Source organism: Heterocephalus glaber, unplaced genomic scaffold (genome assembly GCF_053883595.1).
Source record: "Heterocephalus glaber isolate CG9 unplaced genomic scaffold, H.glaber_assembly_v1.0 deba00000281, whole genome shotgun sequence".
Classification (NCBI taxonomy): Eukaryota; Metazoa; Chordata; class Mammalia; order Rodentia; family Bathyergidae; genus Heterocephalus; species Heterocephalus glaber.
In genome coordinates this window covers 17,272,450-17,291,257 of record NW_028258139.1, presented here as the reverse complement: position 1 = coordinate 17,291,257, position 18,808 = coordinate 17,272,450, and positions in this window count along the sequence as shown.

Sequence of the window (18,808 nt, the reverse complement as noted above, 5' to 3'; positions counted from 1 at the left end):
CAACAAGCTCTTAGTTGACTATTGGAGCTTATGTTTCAAACATTTATGAGATGAGATATGTTGAGTTTTATTTTGAAGCTGGCACCATATTGTTCCATATTGTCCCATATATTGTCTTATATGGGACAATAACAAAACAGAAAATATTACTCTTAAATAGAAATAAAGTTCCATTAATATACTCCAATCGAATATTCTTATTCCCAGGATAATCGACAAGTTCTAAATTGTGACAAAATCAGAACTCATAATGTAGAAGGAAATATGTGGCAAATTCTATCTTCCCAAATTCTTAAAATATTTCTGGATTAGTTCCAGTAGAATTTTTTTCTTATTTCTAGCACATTTAAAATATTTTCAAGTTCAATGTTCTTATTTCCCAGGAATTTTAAGAATATTTAATTTATGCAAGCATGGCTTCATCTCAATAAACTGAGTGAAACAGAGTATCTTTTACATAAGAAACGTCAAAATCTAGTTTGTTAATACTATCTGGATATAGGAAAGCATCACATTAGAAGAAGCAAAGTTTCTTTTATTTTTATTACAGGCCTCCAAACACATAGAGAAATTTGACCTTTAATTTTACTCACAGGTCAAATGACCCAACAATATAACTTGCAGACTCAGGTATCAAAAAGCAGTGCTTTCCAATGGCACAGAATCTTTCACTTGATTTGGTAGCAAATTATCCCCATACTATAAACTGAAAACCAAATTCTCTGTCATTCCTCACCCAACAGACTCTAATCTGTTTTCAGAGATCCCCACATGGTCATATCATAGACCAAATCCCCAATCATTGCTGCCACCAATATGAAGCAACTTTATCACCTATCAGTGACTCAAAAACAAGCGAAACACAAAATTAGTAGAGAGGAAAATAACAATTTGCAGCCTCACCAAAATTCTGTTGCGATTTGGATTTCACCTCTGTGGTCAAGAAAACCCACACCTGGACTCAAGTTGTCCATCTCTGACCACACAGTTCATGGTTCTGTCAAGGGAGTCTGCTGCTCACCCCTCCATCTCAGTGGGTGAGACTTCCTGTCCTGTAAACGTATTATTTTTAAAAGAAAATTTACAGCTTTTATATAAACACAAAGTTAATGATTTTATTTATGAATAATGAAAAAACTGGAAATGTGTTGCTAATGGCTCTGTGTAATTGTTTTAATCTTGAAATGCACTCAGAAGATTAAGAAAAATAATAACTTGGACCGTTGTGATGTGTAAAATGGGCACTGGCCTTGTGCATTCCAGGTAGTCAGTGATTTGACCATGGTCCTTTTATGGTTCATGCAATTCAAAAAGTAAAGTTGGAATGTGTGGATGCAGGTGTGTTTATCAGGGGAAGTATGTAGCACCCGTCCCAAGGGCCGAGGGTAGAAATAGCACTTCGTGGGCCTGGCTTTAGAATTTCACATTTTAAGTCCCTATTAAACAATTTGGTGAGAGTCTGACATTAAAGTGCTAAATTCCTTGAGAGGAAGAGAAGTATTGGAAGACACAAAATAATTCATTTGTAAGGTGCTGCATTTGCTCTTGGATGTCTCTTTAATAAAATGCTGCAGTTTTTTCTTTCTTAAAACAGAATTTAAAATCACAAGAAGCAAAAAATACCAAAAATAATTCTATCTAAAATCAAGCCATAAATTAAGTGTATAGGTGCATGTATGTATATATTTATATAAAATATGTGAAGTAGTAAGTAATATGTCATGCCAACATACAATGTAACATACTGAATAGCATTTGTTGAAAACTTACAGCAAGCCAGCTTTTCATCCTCCATCCTTTGAAAGAAAGAAAGGGACGATGGAATAAATCTGTAATTCCAGTGAGATCAGGTGAGTGAACTGCACATGAAACATTTACAAGACTTGCAGCTTTTGTGCTATGGAGCAAGTTTCTTTGCTTTCCACCAATGCAAAAAGTTAAAGAGATACTTGGAATGCTTTGTCTTTACCTTATTTTTCATTCAGCCCTGAGGACTGAATAAATGGCAAGAAGGGAAAGAGGGAGGGATCTGAGAAAAGGAGAACTAAACACAGGGAAGGAAGATGGCCTTGTGGTTGACCTGCCTCTGGAGAACTAGTTGATCCATGCCTTCCACAGACAAGCACCTGTGAAGTTACAGCCTGTCAGTGGCCTGTGTAGATACTTACAAGTAGATGACAGGTTATTTGGGATTGTGCATCTTTACTGAGCATGGACAAAGGCTGGCCAAAATCCCCATGCTATTTGACACTCCTGCAAATAAACACAGAGATGCTGATTTTTTTTTTCATTAGTGATGTTTGCAGTGGACAATGATGACATTCCTTGCAAGGAGTTTCTACATGGGCATAACACATCCTAATTCTTTTTCTATCCCTTTCCCCTCTTTCCTCCCTTGTCCTTCTATATCTTGATTTCTTTCCCATTTGAGAAAGATCTATCTTCTTGCATACTATTATCTATCTTTTACTTTGCTTTTTATTCATATTTTGGACTTCTAATGTAAGATAAACCATGTGATCTTAAGCTTGTGGGTCCAATTTATTTTATTTAACATTGTGGTCTCAAAGAGCATCTATTTTCCCTTAAATGACTCAAGTATATCATTCCTTATGGTAGAGTAGTACTCCACTGTGTGAGAATACCACATTTTCTTTATCCATTCATCTGTTGATGGACATATAGATAGCTAAACTTGTCAGTCTCACCAACCAGTGCTCAAAATCACTTGTAGTTAAATATATATGCAATGAAAGTCCAAAAACATACAAGAGAATGCACACATTGATTTCAGAATAGAAGCTGCACTTAGGAAAAAAGATGGAATGACACAAAATGATCTAAGGCTTTAGCTAATTCAAGTGTGATGACTATTTTAAAAGGGTAAATGAAGCAAAATGTGGTGAAACATTCTCTCTTATTAAACATAATTGTTACCTCGATGTCTGATATATTTTGTATATATTTCTATCTTTTTTCACAATAGTAATTTGCAAAACCCTACGCACATATATTTCAATGAGAAGTACTTATTTACCAAAAATGTAGGAGAATATGAATTATGTACTTTTTAATCTGCTGCTCCTAATAATATTACCAAGAATCTAATGGATTTTTAAAAGGTACACTTCTCTCATAGCTACAGTGCAGACAGGAGTCCAGTAGGGCTTAGCTAGTTTCCCTTGTCCAGGATCTCACACATTTGTAATCACACTGTCAGCCACGATCTCATAAGTATCTGGCCCGGGAAATATCTGCTGCAAGTTCATAGAGTTCTTTGCAGGTTTATGGGATGAGGGCTTGATAATTATGCCTAATGGTCAACTTGATTTGCTTCGGAACAGCCTAGCAGATTAGTAAAGCACAGTTCTGGGTATCTGGATGGGTCATGGAGGCACAGCTTTGAGGTCCATGTCTGTTCTCCTGCCCCATCCTCTCTGGTGTTGTTCGCCCACTATGCTTTCCAGCCACAATAAACTAAGAAGCTTTGTTCCACTACACCCTTCGCCATGATGCTCCTCCTTTGGACCCAGCCAACCACAGACTGAACAGTCTGAAACTGAGAGCCAAATACGCCTTTCCTCCTTTAAGTTGCCAGTGTCAAGTAGTTTATGACAGTGGTGGGAAAACTGACTAATATAGAGCATCTCAGTGTCCTACTGTTCACTGGATGAAGGTTACCCTCAGATCCGTGCCATATAACTCGCTCCATAGGCTGGTAGCAGCATAGCAATTTGTTGTTCACAGTCAGCAAGAGGAAGCCAATCTCCCGCAAGAGAATCAGATACAACTTTCTGTAGTGTAATCACAAACATGTAATAATGCACACTCACATCACTTTGCTCTGTTCTTTTAGAGCAGGTCCTGTCCCTCGTAGGGACCAAAAGACATTGATCTCAGGAGACAGCTACAGTCTTCCCGGCACACTCCTGATTTTAATGTCTTCCTTTAGACTACTTTGCTTCTGTGGCCTGACTTGAATATTTTAAACTTCTACATTTTCCATTTGTGTGGTAGCCTCTGATTTCTAGTCTCTGGCTCTTACCACCTATCCAAACTCCTCTCTCTCCTATGTGCAAGGAAAGCCTCCCTGGCCTCACAGGCCACCATCCCTTCTGTGCTACGAGAATACCCGATGGACACATCTTTCATCAGCAGGGTCTCCTGCCCTATCCCACCCTCTGCAGGTGACATTTTGGCTGTGTTATTTTCTCTAACACGTAACATTCCCACTATTGAGATATCTAAAATTCATTTTATAAATGAGAAACTGGAGACTCATATGAGTGAACTGCCTTTCCCATAGGCATAAATACATACATACATACATACATACGTACATACATACATACGTACATGAGCAACAGCAGACATGGACTTGAATCTAATGCCCTCTATTTTTTCCATTGCCTTGATGACCTTTTAATACTCAACTACCCATGTGTCCAAGGCTTCAGGCTGTTTGTGAAGTAGCCTTCTTTCTCCTTTAGGGATGCAGCTGATATTAATTCCTGGCATTGAATGTCTTATTCTTCCTTCCCCACTATTTTACACTTATAGTTTAAATCCTCTGCTTACTTATACTTCATCTCCCTTTTTCTCTCTCCCAGGATTCTACTTTCAGAGCATGCTATAAACTAACAGTGCTTGGACTACTACGACATGCTCTAGAAACTTGGGGAATTGGTATGGCTCTATCTATTATATTTTTCAGGTATTATTCAGTAGGTCTGATTAGGACCTTCTTCATCCAGAGTTGAATATTCTGCTATCCGTGTGTTTATACAGTCCGGAGAGATTTTAGAACTTGCACTTAACTGTCAAAGAGAAAAAGATCTTGGATTTGATCTGCCCACAACCATTTCATGCTGTACAATAATGGAACAGAGGAGGGCTGGTCCTGTTCTAACCAATAGACAGATCTTCTCCATTGTTGTTTGAATGCACTCTCTGGGACAGACCACTGTCCAAGCCAACTGGGTGTCCTGAGTCCCATGATTTCTGCTAAGTGCTTCCCAGTTTGCAGCATTCTGGCAGAGTAACTCAGACATGGAGATATTCTTGCCTCAGCTGTACATACACTACAAAAAGCCTTTGCATTTTCTAGCATTTTCTGTGCAACAAACCATCCCCCAACTCGGGGCTTAAAACCACTAAGAGTGTGGGTTGGGAAACTGGACTTCACTGAGAATTTCTCCTGCAAGTCCAAGCTGGGTTCACTCAAACATCTGCAATCTGCTGCAGATCAGCTGTGAAGGTCTGTTTCTGGGAGTTAGAATATCAGATGTGATTACAGGGGTATTGGGTTTATTGGAGCCACTGGGCCATTTTTCCCTAATCCCGTAACAGGCTATGCTGAGCTTGTTCACGTGACAGTAGGATTCCAAGAGCAAAAAGAAATCAAGTCCCAAAATGTGAGCATTTTTCAGGTTCTATTGTTTCACATTTGATGCTGTACTTTTAGCCAGAGTAAGGCACATGTCCAAGCTCAGATTTAATGTACAGGAGCACTTCCAAAGGAGAGGGTTACCTGCAGGTGTGTATACAGAAGGATCAACATGCAATTAAGCCACCAAAACCCTCTTAAGGAGCTTAAGGATCTTATGACCAGGAAGCATGCCTGGCCTGTGCATTTCTTCAAGTGTCACTTAGTTTTAGGACCCTGATGGCCCTTCCCTATCTAGTCCCATGACAAGGTTCCAATTTACTTTGTTCCCACAGATAATTATGCCCCTTCTCCAACAATCAGCTTTGCATATTTTTTCTTCTGCAACAAAGGGCACTTACACCATTTGCATTTCTGTGACTAAAAGAGAATATTCAAGCGATTCTTACAGAACAATGAAGATTTGATTCAAGGTTATTTTTCTCTGTCGCTCAGTAGTGTCTGATGACTGTTCTTGCTGAAAAAGTCAAACAATAAAATCTCTCACCATACTCACTCTCCATTGCAGAAGGCAAAAGTCATCATAGTGCATAACCGGTTTAAGGTAATTAAGCAACATTTTAAAAGTAATACCATAAATAAATAATAATAACATTGCTCTATAGGGCCAGGGATTTAGCTCAGTGGTTCCACTGCCTGCCTTGCAACTGCAAGGACCCGAGTTCGATCCCCGGTACTAAAAAAAAGAAAAAGAAAAAGAAAAAGAAAAAAAACCTTTGCTCTATGTAAAGGGGAAATCCATTATTAAACCCAGAGAAAACTTAATCCTGATTTAGTTTTCTTTGTCTCTATGTCACCACATTCATCAGAAAGTTTTCATTCATGGTGGGCAAAATGGTCCCCAGGAAGTTCTGCCTAAAACACAGTTTCTGCACTAGCAACAAAACTGGTCAGAGTTTCTACAGTATAATAAAACTAGGACATTTGGAGTTATCTTTTCTACTGGACAGGAACCATTCACATCATTACTAGACAAGGTCAGTAAGTTGATGGGAAATATCACACAGAGTCTGATGCCTTAAATATCAAATTAAAAATGGAGCTTATGCCCCTGGTAAATAATCCTGGAACACACATGTTAAAGAATGCCCCATTTGGACATTTTAAGGGTTTGGTGCAACTTCTTGACCTTGCTTTCCAAGTTGTGGGTATATTTTCTCATCAATTATAATATTCCCACAGGAAAGTCTAAGTAAAATGAAAGGTTATGATAGGGAAACCATTTGGTGTAGAATAATAAGATTTGTTACTAATTGATTAGTGATGTTTTCTTTTTTACTAACTAGTCCTTATGCAAGAAAGAATTCTTTCAAATAATGTTCTTACGCCAATTTTTGTGCTACTGGAGACTAAACCCAGCACCTTCACTCTAGCAATAACCCTAGTCTTCCCACCCCACTTGCCTTTTATGTTTTCCTGAGATAGGGTCTCCCTAAGTTGCCAGGCTGTGTTCAACTTGAGACCCTCCTGCTTTGGCCTCAGAAAGTGCTGAGATTCATATGCCAATTTAAAGTGAGTAATTCTTATATGCTGAGTAAGTTATTATAAGACTAGTGGGTTCAGGACAAACAGGCTATTGCAAGAATGAATGGCAAATTTAACCATCTTTTGACAAAGATTGCTGATCTTAAATGAACAACAACAATTCTCTACAACAAAAATAATAGCAATTTTAGTCTTATAAACCAAATTCCTATAAAACCTAAAAGTTACAGCCCAGAAGGCATGAAGATAATTTTAAAACTGAATCTTGGAATATAAGAGAAAGTTCTTTGGCATATTTGAAAGTGGACAAAAATTAGTTTTTAAGCCTATAAGATGCAGACTAACATTCTCACTTCACTGTCTCTATGCACACTTCTCTTATCTTTCTAAGCAATGAACTATGGCTAAGTACTTCATATTTTAATCCTTTCAGATTTTCTCATGAACTTCCAGAGAAAACTGTGACTCCCAGTGGCAACTAAAAGGCTGTAGGAAACCACTAGTGTCTCATGTATTTATGGCCACATTAGTAATAAAGGACCCTCAGTAGAGGAAGCAATTATTTAAGTTTTGGTAAGGAAATAAGTCAGCTGATGGGGGAGAGGGTACCAGGTAACTGGAAAAAGGCACACCAATGTCTCCTGCTGGGCTGGATCTTGCCAAGTTTGAGAAACTCTAAGAGGGTCAGAGCACCTCTACAGTACATTTAAGGACTGCCTAGATTACAAGTTTCACTAGCCTTCAATACACCAAGCCAAGCTCATCCCCCTTTAGGACTGAGGACACCAGGATAAGTGTATCTACTGAAGCAGTCATCACGATTTACATGGACATCCCATTACCAGCTTTCACGCTGTCTGGTCACCCACACACACATCCACAGGGATGCATAGAACTCTAGTCATTGTCCTTCATCTCCAACTACTATGGGTTCCAGGAAAAGTGGAGGCTCACAGACCACCCCATGATGAGATCACCTCCCCGAAAGCAAGAGCAATTATGCCCTGAGGGGAACTGTGGCAACACAACACTTTCATAGGACCCATATTTCTCCTCAAACCATAAAGGTTTCTCCTGAGGTATGGAAACTGGATAATGGTGGACAGGACTCTGCCCTACCTGAGTGAATCCTTAGAACAGGCCAGTCTGAATCCCTCATCAGCTCCCTCCAGTTACTCAAACTGAAATCTTCTCTTATTTTCCCTTACTTTCTAGCTCTGCCTAATAAATTTTCCTACACCTCACACTGACTCATCCTGAAATATTTTTCTATGACCTGATTTGAGATGCTACTCTGTGGGCTGAGTTAAGTTCCCTATCTCCTCCTGGCTGGACCTCCTTGGGCCCTACCCAGTGAGAGTAAGAGTTTTATTCTTGATCTCAAAAGTAATGGGATGGTATCTTGTATGTTTGGTCCATTTGTGTTTTGTTGTAGTACCTGAGTTTGAACCCAGAACCTTCATACTGAGCAGCAACACAGCCCCCCCTTTTTGAGACAGACTCTCACTAAATTGCCCAGGTTGGATTTGAACTTCTGCTCCTCCTGCCTCAGCTTCTCAGAGTGCTGGGATTGCAGACTTGGACTACTACTCCCAGAGAGCATTGAGGGCTTTATACTGAGTAGGAAGAGGTAACATGATTAAGCTTGTTTTTTGAAGACAACAGCTTGATTCTTAGGGAACAGAGGTTAGAAGAGGCCATAACTAACTGTGGTTGCACCAGGTAGGAGGCAGCCCCAAAAGCCAGCAAGAGAATGGCTCTGGTGAGTACATGGTAGAGATGAAAGTGTACACTAGCTTGAGAGTGTGCCACTCTGAGCATGAAAGTGCCGACAAGCAAGGCAAGGAAAAGCAATTAGCTGTCATGGTAAGACCAGATGGGAGGTTACCAACTGCTGAGTCACAGGATGAATGTAGCCGACTGATGGGTTTGGGGATTGGAAAAAGAAATTTCACATGAAAATTCAGATCTTTGTCTTCTCTTGAAAAAAATCACACTTGTGAATATTTGAGTGGCAATCCTCTGTGGTAACCATCTGTGACAGTTGATAGGTGGCTGATGTTTAGACTGGAAATACTTCTGCCTCACCCTCCCAAGGTCATCCTCTCTTGATTCCATTACCCCACCTTCTGGATTTCTTCACCTGGGTAGCCTGTGTATTTACAGCCTTCTTCTCTATCAAAATATTACTGTCAAAAAATTGGAACATGAATTGCATGGCCATAAATAATGAGCATGTTGTCAATGATGTATTTAACTCGTGAAAGAGGGAACTGACAAGATAGTCTGGCTTATAGGAGAAATCAGGAGAAGAATAATATCTGACATTATTGTTTCCTCTGTGTTTCTGTGTATGCTCTTGTGGACATATAGACAAATTTTTTATATGAAGGAAATTGTTAAGTTAGGGATAAAATTAGCTAATGTGCAAGAGGTCAATTAAACCTTAAGCTTTGTGGAGGGCTGTCTTTGCTAAAAAGGAACCACTTACATTTCTTCTGACCAGAAGCTTGCAAATCAACCTGCATCCTCTGAATCTGGGGCCCAATCAATAGCGAATAGTGAGCCATAGAAAACATCCTGTAGAAGACTAAATATTCCTTGGGTGTTCCCATTAAGCAACATTCCGACAGGACATTGAAAGGACATACAGGCATTCTTTGCTTATTTTTAGTATGGGAAAATTATTTTCTGAGCATATTTGGATGAGCTCGGATTGACAGTTTTATTATGCTCAGGCTTCTTTTGAAATCCATCTAGATTTGGGCAACTGCTAGTTCTATGCTGCCATTTGTTCCCTTAATTTTCTAAGAAAATACACGTGTATTTAGAATATATGGCTAAGAAACTCTACTCCCTGCCATTATTTCTAATCAAGCTCCTGTCTATTAGTCCCTCTTTGTCCATTTGCAAATAATGCTTTTTAATTAAGCTGCTTTACTCTGTAAATAGAAAGTGAGACCTCGGTTTTGGCTGAAATTACATAATGTACCAGCCCCTCTATTTCTCTAAAGAATAACTGGTCCAATCTCTGCTTGGTTTGTTTGTTGTCCAATTTTCCTTTGGGAGCAACAGTGAGCCATGGTTATGTTTAAACACAATGAGTAGAGTGGAAAATTGACACAATTATCCAGGAAATTTACACTAAAAGAAAAACAATAATTTAGTGGAAAATAATGCATGTTTCAGCAGACATTATACAAATGGGATATCATTTTCAGTCACACTCATCTTCCTTTTGACTTATTTCATAGATTCTCTAATGGGTTCCCAAGTAAGAGCTTTTACTGTATGTGACATGAGTCTCAGTTCAATGTCTGTTTGCCCTGGAATGGATTCTAATGAAATCTTTATCATATTTTCTTGGAGTGAAAGACAGCATGGTTTATGTTGGACAGACCCCAGCTCTAAGCCAGTCGCACCTTTACAAGCTAGAGCAGGAAGGCCTAATTGACAGCCTCCAGTCTACCCGCTGTCAAGTACAGATAATAATGCCAACATCATAGTGTATTGTGAGAGATAAATATGCTCATTTCTGTATGGCATAATTTTCAGCATCCAGCATGTTCTTTGCAAATTCATCTCAGTATCTCTTCCTCCAAAATGTTGTGTGCTAGAGGGTGAAACTCAAAAGGGGAAGGAGGTGGAAGCAGGTAATACAGAGAGACATCCCTCACATTTTCCTGGTATTAAAAAGCCATTTACCCCAGCCTTCAAGCTCAGAGGGAACCAGTGAGGAGCTGAGCCACATGGAGCTGGGCTGTCATCCCACACCCACCCCACCCTCTGGCCTCCTGGCTACCCCAGTACCTGGATCCACACCGAAGAGTCACAGGCGGTCATAAAGGCCATTGTCCTAAGCTCCAGAAGATAGAGCTGAAGTGAAAAACAGAAAGAGGGCCTCTCTCAAGCTCCTTGATGAAAATTGAAGCCCACTGGAAAAATGAAGAGAATCTCTGCAATAAAGGCACACCAGACCACCTTAGTTGGTAAGTTGGAGGGATCACCACTTTCCATCGGAACCTGGACTATCTTCAGGGGAAGGAGAGCTGGAACCTGTAGTACAGCCTTGCAGAATTCAACCCTGCAGGAGGTCAGGGAGCTCAACTTGGAACTGCAACCAGACCCCTGAATCTCAGGGGTCTGCTGCTGGCTTGCTGAGACTAATTGACTTAGATCTTCAAACTGCTGCCCAGGTTGTCTACTGTGACAACAGAGACATACCCTGAAGGAGGCCCTTTATTTTTATTTTGTGTTTGTTATTTTCAAAATTTTGTTTCTCCTTTTCTAATTTTTAATTCTTATTTTTTTCTACTTTTTTCAAATTTTTCTTTTTTCTTTTTTTCTCTTCTTTTCTTTCTCTCTCTCTCTCTCTCTCTCTCTCTCACTCTTACTCTCTCACTCTCCCACATTGCCTTTCATCGCTGCTTTTGTTCCTGTTCCTGCCCTAATTCAGATTTCTTCTTTCTTTTTCTTTTCTTCTCTCCTTCCTTTTTAGATTCAAAGAAAAGTGAATACAGTTTCTAGCCTCCCTATTGCTATTAAATTGTTCTGTTCTTGTCTTTGTTCTTTCATTCTGTCTTTTTATCTTCTTTTATCAGTTTCCTAGAGTTTGCATGATCTTCCTGTGACCTTTGGCCTCACTGTTAACCTTTCCCTATCCTTCTATCTATCTATCCCTCCCTCCTCAACCCTTCTAAGTCCCCATCCCTTGCTATATTGAAGAATTTATTCACTATAAACATATTTTGGGCTGGTCCTTGATTTTTATTTAATTCACATAATTTTTTTGTTTAAAGGTGATACCTTAATAACTACCACAAATTGTCATTTTCTAAGCTTTGCTTGATATTATTGCATTGCTGATTGTATCACTTGGGCTAAGGTGTTGGTATTGATCTAATCAGTTGTCCTTCCTAGTATAATGAAAATGAGATTGCCTCAGAGTCATTAGAGACTCAAAATCTAAAGACCAGCTATATCTGGAAGACACCTCTGAGAAGTAATCATTCCATAAGGGTTCTAAATACAAGCAAGAAAGATACTTACAATAAGCAATTTCAAAGTTATCAACCCAGGAATTAAACCAAGGACAGTACCAACAACAAAAATAGAAATGAGAAGACATTTAAGCAAGGCAAAAACCCAGACTTCCAGCCCACCAAAGGCAAATTCTGGGGGAAAAGAGGTGGAAAAGTCTGATAATCAACCACTTGGACAATCTGAAATGATAGCACAGGATGTAACAAAACAGATGAGGCTCTAGAAAAATTCAAAACAGAAATAATTTGCTAGATAACTATAGAGATGGTGAGTAGAATGAAAGACATGATTAGAGACTCTAGAACAGAAACAGATAAAAAAAAATAGATAGAGTTCAGGACCATGATGGAAACCATGAATGCCCAGCATAGCAAAGAAATGGAAACCATGAATGCCTAACATAGGAAAGAAACAGAATCCATGAAACAGATTCAAACAGATATCCAAGAGATTAAAAAGTCTATTTTAATATTTAGATCTTTAATCCATTTTGATTTTAGTTTAGTGCATGGCGAGAGATATAGATCTAGTTTTAATCTTTGGCAAGTTGAAACCCAATTTTTCCAGCACCATTTATTAAAGAGGCAATACTCTTAAGTGAAATAAATAGGACACACATGTGTAAATATCGAATAGTTTCTCTGGTGTGAAAAACTGAAAGTGTAAATAAGGACTAAAATGTATAATAGGTAATGTGAAATAGGAAGAAAAGGGGCAAAGGGGAAGGAAGTGGGAGGGATAAGGGAAAGGATAGAAGGGAATGAGATTAATATGAGAAAATGGAAAAATAGGAACAAAATCTTTGTAAATAGGGAGGAATGGAGGGGTTGAAGGGAGGGCTGGGCAAGGGTGAAAAATAAGAACCAAGAGGGATTATGTAAAGGTGCAAATTTCTAATGATGAGTGTCATTATATTGTATACCTAAAATGTACCAATGATTAGAATGAATAATCAATAATGTAAAATAGGAAGAAAAGGTCCAAAGGAGTAGGGGTAGTGGGAGGGGAAGGGGAAAGGAAAGAAGGGAAAGGAAAAATGATGAGAAATGGAAAAAATGGAAATAAAGTCTTTGTAAATAGGGAAGGGTGGAGGGGGTGAAGGGAGGGCTAGGAATGGGGAAAAAATAAGAACCAAGATGCATCATGTAAAGGTACAATTCTCAGTGAGAAATGTAATTGTGTTGTATACCTAAAATGTACCAATAAAAGAATTTAACAACAACAACAAAGAAAAACTCTATTGAAAGGATACACAGCAGATTGAGCCAATCAGAAGACACAATATCAGATGTAGAAGACAGGATGGTGGTCAGTGACCATGAAAAGAGACATCTCTTAAAAATAGTAAGTCTGGGACCATGATAAATCAATCCATCAGCTCCTAGATGATGCAAAGAAGAATAATATAAGACTGATAGGAGTCCGTGAAAAAGCAGGAGAAAGTACAAATGATATAAAAAAAATCTATTCACAGAATTAATGACAGAAAACTTCCCAAACATAGCAAAAGAATTTGACATAGAGATAAGTGAGGCATTTAGGACTCTAAGTAGCCATGATAAAAAAAATATATATCTACACCTAGATATATAATAATCAAGATCCCAGAAACCCAACAGAAGTACAATGTACTACAAGCAGTTAGAGAAAAGAAACCAATCACATACAAAGGAAAGCCCATAAAAATTAAAGCAGACTTTTCAACATAACCCTCAAGTCAAGGAAAGCCTGTAGTGAGGTATTTCAAGCTCTTAAAGAAAACAACCTCCAACCTAGACTGAAGTATCCTGCTAAACTATCTTTCAAAATTGATGGGAAATGAGATACTTCCATGGCAAACAACTCCTGAGAAACTTCATGAATACCAAACCAGCATTCCAAACAATTCTAAACAATATCCTAGAAAAAGACAATGAAGGTCACAGCACCATGAGGCCCAACAGAGCAAATCCATTAGGCAAGGCAAGAAATAAAGGGAGAGGGGGAAAAATAAAAAGGACCCAACAATAGAAAAATAACATGACAATGATACGTCAATACATATCGGTTATAACTGTCAATGTAAATGGCCTCAATTCACCAATCAACAAAATCCAAAATCCACCAAAATCCAACAATATTCTATATACAAGAAATGCACCTAGTTCAAAAAGTAACTCATAGACTGAAAGTAAAAGATGGAAAACAGTTCTCCATGTGACAGGAATGCTGAAAAAAGCAGAGGTAGCAATCTTATTTGCAGGCAAAATAAATATCAAAACAAAAGTAATTAGGAGAAACAAAGAAGGCCACTACATCCTTGTAAAGGGAACAATCCAAGGGGAAGATATGACAATCATAAATATATATGCACCAAATACTAATACCCCCAACATTACAAAACAAATATTAAGGGTCAAGAAAAACAAATAAGCACTAATACAATTAGTGGGGGACCTCAATACTCCACTGTCACAAATAGACCGAACATCTAGACAAAAAAAAATCAACAATGAAATACTAGAACTGAACCAAGCTTTTGAACAAATGGACTTAATAGATGTCTACAGAGTGTTCTACCCCACAAAATCAGAATACACACTCTTTTCAGCTTCATACAGGTCATTCTCCAAAATAGAACACATACTAGATCACAGAACATGTTTAAGTAAATCCAAAGGGATTGAAGTTATCCCATGTATATTATCAGACCATAGTGCAATTAAACTGGAGATCAGTAGCATAACGAACTGCAAGAACTTCACAAACACATGGAAATTGAATAACACTCTCCTGAACAACAAGTGGGTCACAGAGGAAATTAAAGAAGAAATTAGACAGTTTTGACAAATAAATGAAAATGCCAATACAACATACAGGAATCTATGAGACACAGTGAAAGTAGTTCTGTGAGGGAAATTCATAGCAGTGAATGCCCACACTAGGAAAACAGAACAAGCTCAAATAAACAACCTAATGGTAAACCTTAAGCTCCTAGAAAAAGAAGAGCAAGACAAACCCAAAGCTCATACAAGGGAAGAAATTATAAAGATCAGACCAGAAATCAATGCAATGGAGACTGAGAGAATGATACAAAAACTCAATGAATCGAAGAGTTGGTTTTTTGAAAGAATAAATAAAATCGATAAACCCCTAACCAACCTTATCAATAAAAGGAAAGAAAAGGCTCAAATCCATGCAATTAGGAATGTAAAAAGTGAAGTCACAACAGATCCAGCAGAAATCCAGAGGATTATCAATACCTACTTTGAGAACTAGTACTCTAACAAAATGGAAAACACAGAAGAAATGGACAGATTTCTAGATACATATGAATTACCAAAGTTGAATGAAGAAGATATAAATATTCCAAATACCCCAATTACAATCAGTGAAATTGAAAATGTAATTAAAAATTTACCAAGAAAGAAAAGCCCAGGTCCTGATGGCTTCACTACTGAATTCTACAAGACATTTAGAGAAGAACTATTGCCACTACTTTTTAAACTTTTCAATGAAATTGAAAGGGAAGCGATACTTTCAAATCCATTCCTGGAAGCAAGTGTTACTTTGATTCCAAAAACAGGGAAAGACCCAACCCAAAAAGAGAACTATAAGCCAACCTCCCTAATGAACATAGATAAAAATCCTCAATAAGATACTGGCAAACAGAATACAGAGGGTCATCAAGAAGATCATACACCCTGACCAAGTTGGATTTATCCCAGGGATGCAAGGATGGTTCAACATACATAAATCAATAAATGCAATACACTATATTAACAGAGTCAAGGAAAAAAGCATATGATCATCTCAATAGATACAGAAAAAGCATTTGACAAAATTCAACACCCATTCATTATTAAAAACCCTGCAGAAAATTGGAATAAATGGTCTTTATCTCAACTTGATTAAGGCTATCTATGAAAAAACAACAGCCAACATCATACTAAATGGTCAAAAACTGAAAACATTCATGCCAAAATCAGGAACAAGGCAAGGATGTCCACTATCACCACTCCTGTTCAATATAGTTTTGGAAACATTAGCCACAGCAATTAGACAAGAGAAACAAATAAAAGGAATAAAGATAGGAAAGGAAGTAGTTAAACTGTCATTATTTGCTGAAAATGATACTCTACATAGAAGACCCAAAAAACTCCACCAAAATACTTCTAGACTGAATTGAAAGATTCAGTAGAGTAGCTGGATACAAGGTCAACACTCAAAAATCAATTGTCTTCTTGTACACAAATAACAGACTCACTGAGAGAGAAATTAGGGAAACAATCCCTTTCACAGTAGCAACCAAAAAAAAAGAAATATCTAGGAATCAATCTAATGAAGGAATCAAGGGACCACTACATTGCAAACTACAGCACTCTGAGAAAAGAGATCGAAGAGGGTATAAGAAAATGGAAAGACACCCTCTGTTCCTGGGTAGGAAGAACCAATATATTGAAAATGGCCATACTTCCAAAATTGCTATACAGATTCTATGCAATCCTGCTTGAAAACCCAACAGCATATTTCACAGAACTAGAGAAAACAATCCAAAAGTTCATTTGGAGCCAGAAGAGACATAATATTTAATAGCATAAGCAATTCTAGGCAACAGAGACATGGCAGCGGTATTACAACCCCCAACTTGAAACTTTACTACAAAGCCACCATGATAAAAACAGCATGGTACTGGAAAAGAAACAGACCCAAGGATCAGTGGAATAGATTAGAAGATGCAGAAACAACTCCATACATACTCAGCTACCTCATCTTTGACAAAGGAGCCAATCATCCTCACTGGAGAAAAGATAGCCTCTTTAATATATGGTGGTGGAAAAACTAGATTTCATCTTGCCATAATTAAAACTAGACCCCTATCTTTCACCATCCACCAAACTAAACTTGAAGTGGATTAAAGATCTAAATATTAAAACAGAAACACTAAACTTGCTGCAAGATAAGTTAGGCAGAACTCTTGAAGGCATTGGCATAGGAAAGTACTTCATGAACAAATCCTCAGTAGCACAGAAACTAGCACGAAGAATCAACAACTCAGATATCACCTTATTAAAAAACATCTGAACTGAAGAGAAACCACCAACAGAGCTAAGAGACAACCTACAATGTGGGAACAAATTTTACCAGCTGTTTCTCAAACAAAGGTCTGCTATCCAGAATATATAAAGAACTAAAAAAAAATCGGACACCCCAAATATAAAGACCCGATTCAAAAATGGGCATCTGAAATGAACAGACATTTCTCAGACAAAGAAGTAGAAAGAGCAAATAAACACATGAAAACGTGTTCAGCATCACCGGTCATTTGAGAGACACAGATGAAAACAATGCTGAGATTCCACCTCACCTCAGAAAGAATGGCTGCTATCCAGAATCAACCAATAACAAATACTGGCAGGGTTGTGGGGAGAAAGGAACCCTTATTCATTGTTGGTAGAAGTGCAGACCCGTGCAACCACTGTGAAAATCAGTATGGAGTTACCTCAAAGAACTAGGATTGGAAGTCCCATTTGACCCAGGTATTTCTCTACTGGGTATCTTCCCAAAAGAATTAGAAAAATCATAACACAGTGAAATATGCTCACCCATGTTCATAGTGGCACAGTTTATAATAGCTAAAACTTTGAAAGAGCCCAATTCCCCATGAACAGGAGACTGGATAAAGAAGATCTGAATTTTTTACTACTACTCAGCCATAAAGCATGAGAAACTAAAGACATTTATAGCTAAGTAGATGCACACTGTGGCCATACTCTTAAGGGAAATAAATAGGACTCTTGTGTGTAAATACTGAATAGTTTTTCTGATGTGAAAAATTAAAAGTGTAAATAAGAATCAAAATGTATAATTGATTTTGTGAAATAGGAAGAAAATGTCTGAAGGAGTCGGGGAAGTGGGAGGGGTAGGGTAAAGGAAAGAAGGGAAAAGGAAAAATATGAGAAAAGGAAAAACATGGAAACAAAGTCTTTGTAAATAGGGATGGGTGGAGGGGGTGAAGGGAGGTGAATGGGGAAAAATTAAGAACCAAGATACATCATGTAAAGGTACAAGATCCCAATGATGAATGTAACTGTATTGTGTACTTAAAATGTACCAATAAACTTAATGGAAAATAAAAGCTATTTGGGTACTGGTTAAAAATGTGAATGTAGCTCATCTCAGGCTGATTTGTATCCTCATTCTGGAGAGAGTGGGTCTTGGGTGTAGTGAGTGCTCCTGCACGGAGGAGATCTTTAGTCTCTGAGTCAAACAGACTTCTGTTATCTCAGAGTTGTAAGCAACCCCAAAAAATGACATTTCAAAAAGCTTCCTTTTTTGTAGAACTCTTTCTTTGAAATTAAAACTCTAAATTGGAAATTGAATAGGATAAACAGACAAGACTCTCTGGTTAGAGTTAGAGGGTGAGGAACAATCCCCTTTGGGGTATATAATGCTCTCACCCAAAGATGTCTGCATCAAGAATTCCTGGAGCCTGTGTGGAAAAAGTCATGGTGCAAATGTAAATAAGTGTAGGGTCTTGAGATGCAGAAGTTACCTCAAGTTTTCTGGGGTCCATGTAATCCCAAGGGTGGGGCAGTAAAATAGGATGAATCAAAGCAGAGGCTTTGAAGAAAGTAGAGGTTAGACTGATGTGGATCACGAGCTAAAACTGAAAAGGCAAGAAATAGATTCTCTTCTAAGACTTGCAAAAGGAACACAGACCTGCTGACCCATTATAGACCTCTGCCTTCCACAACTGTAAGAAAGGGAATTTGTGTCATTTTAAGGCACTAAATATATGCTAATATATTAATACTACAATAGAAAATAAGTGTCCTCTCACATTTGTCTTAC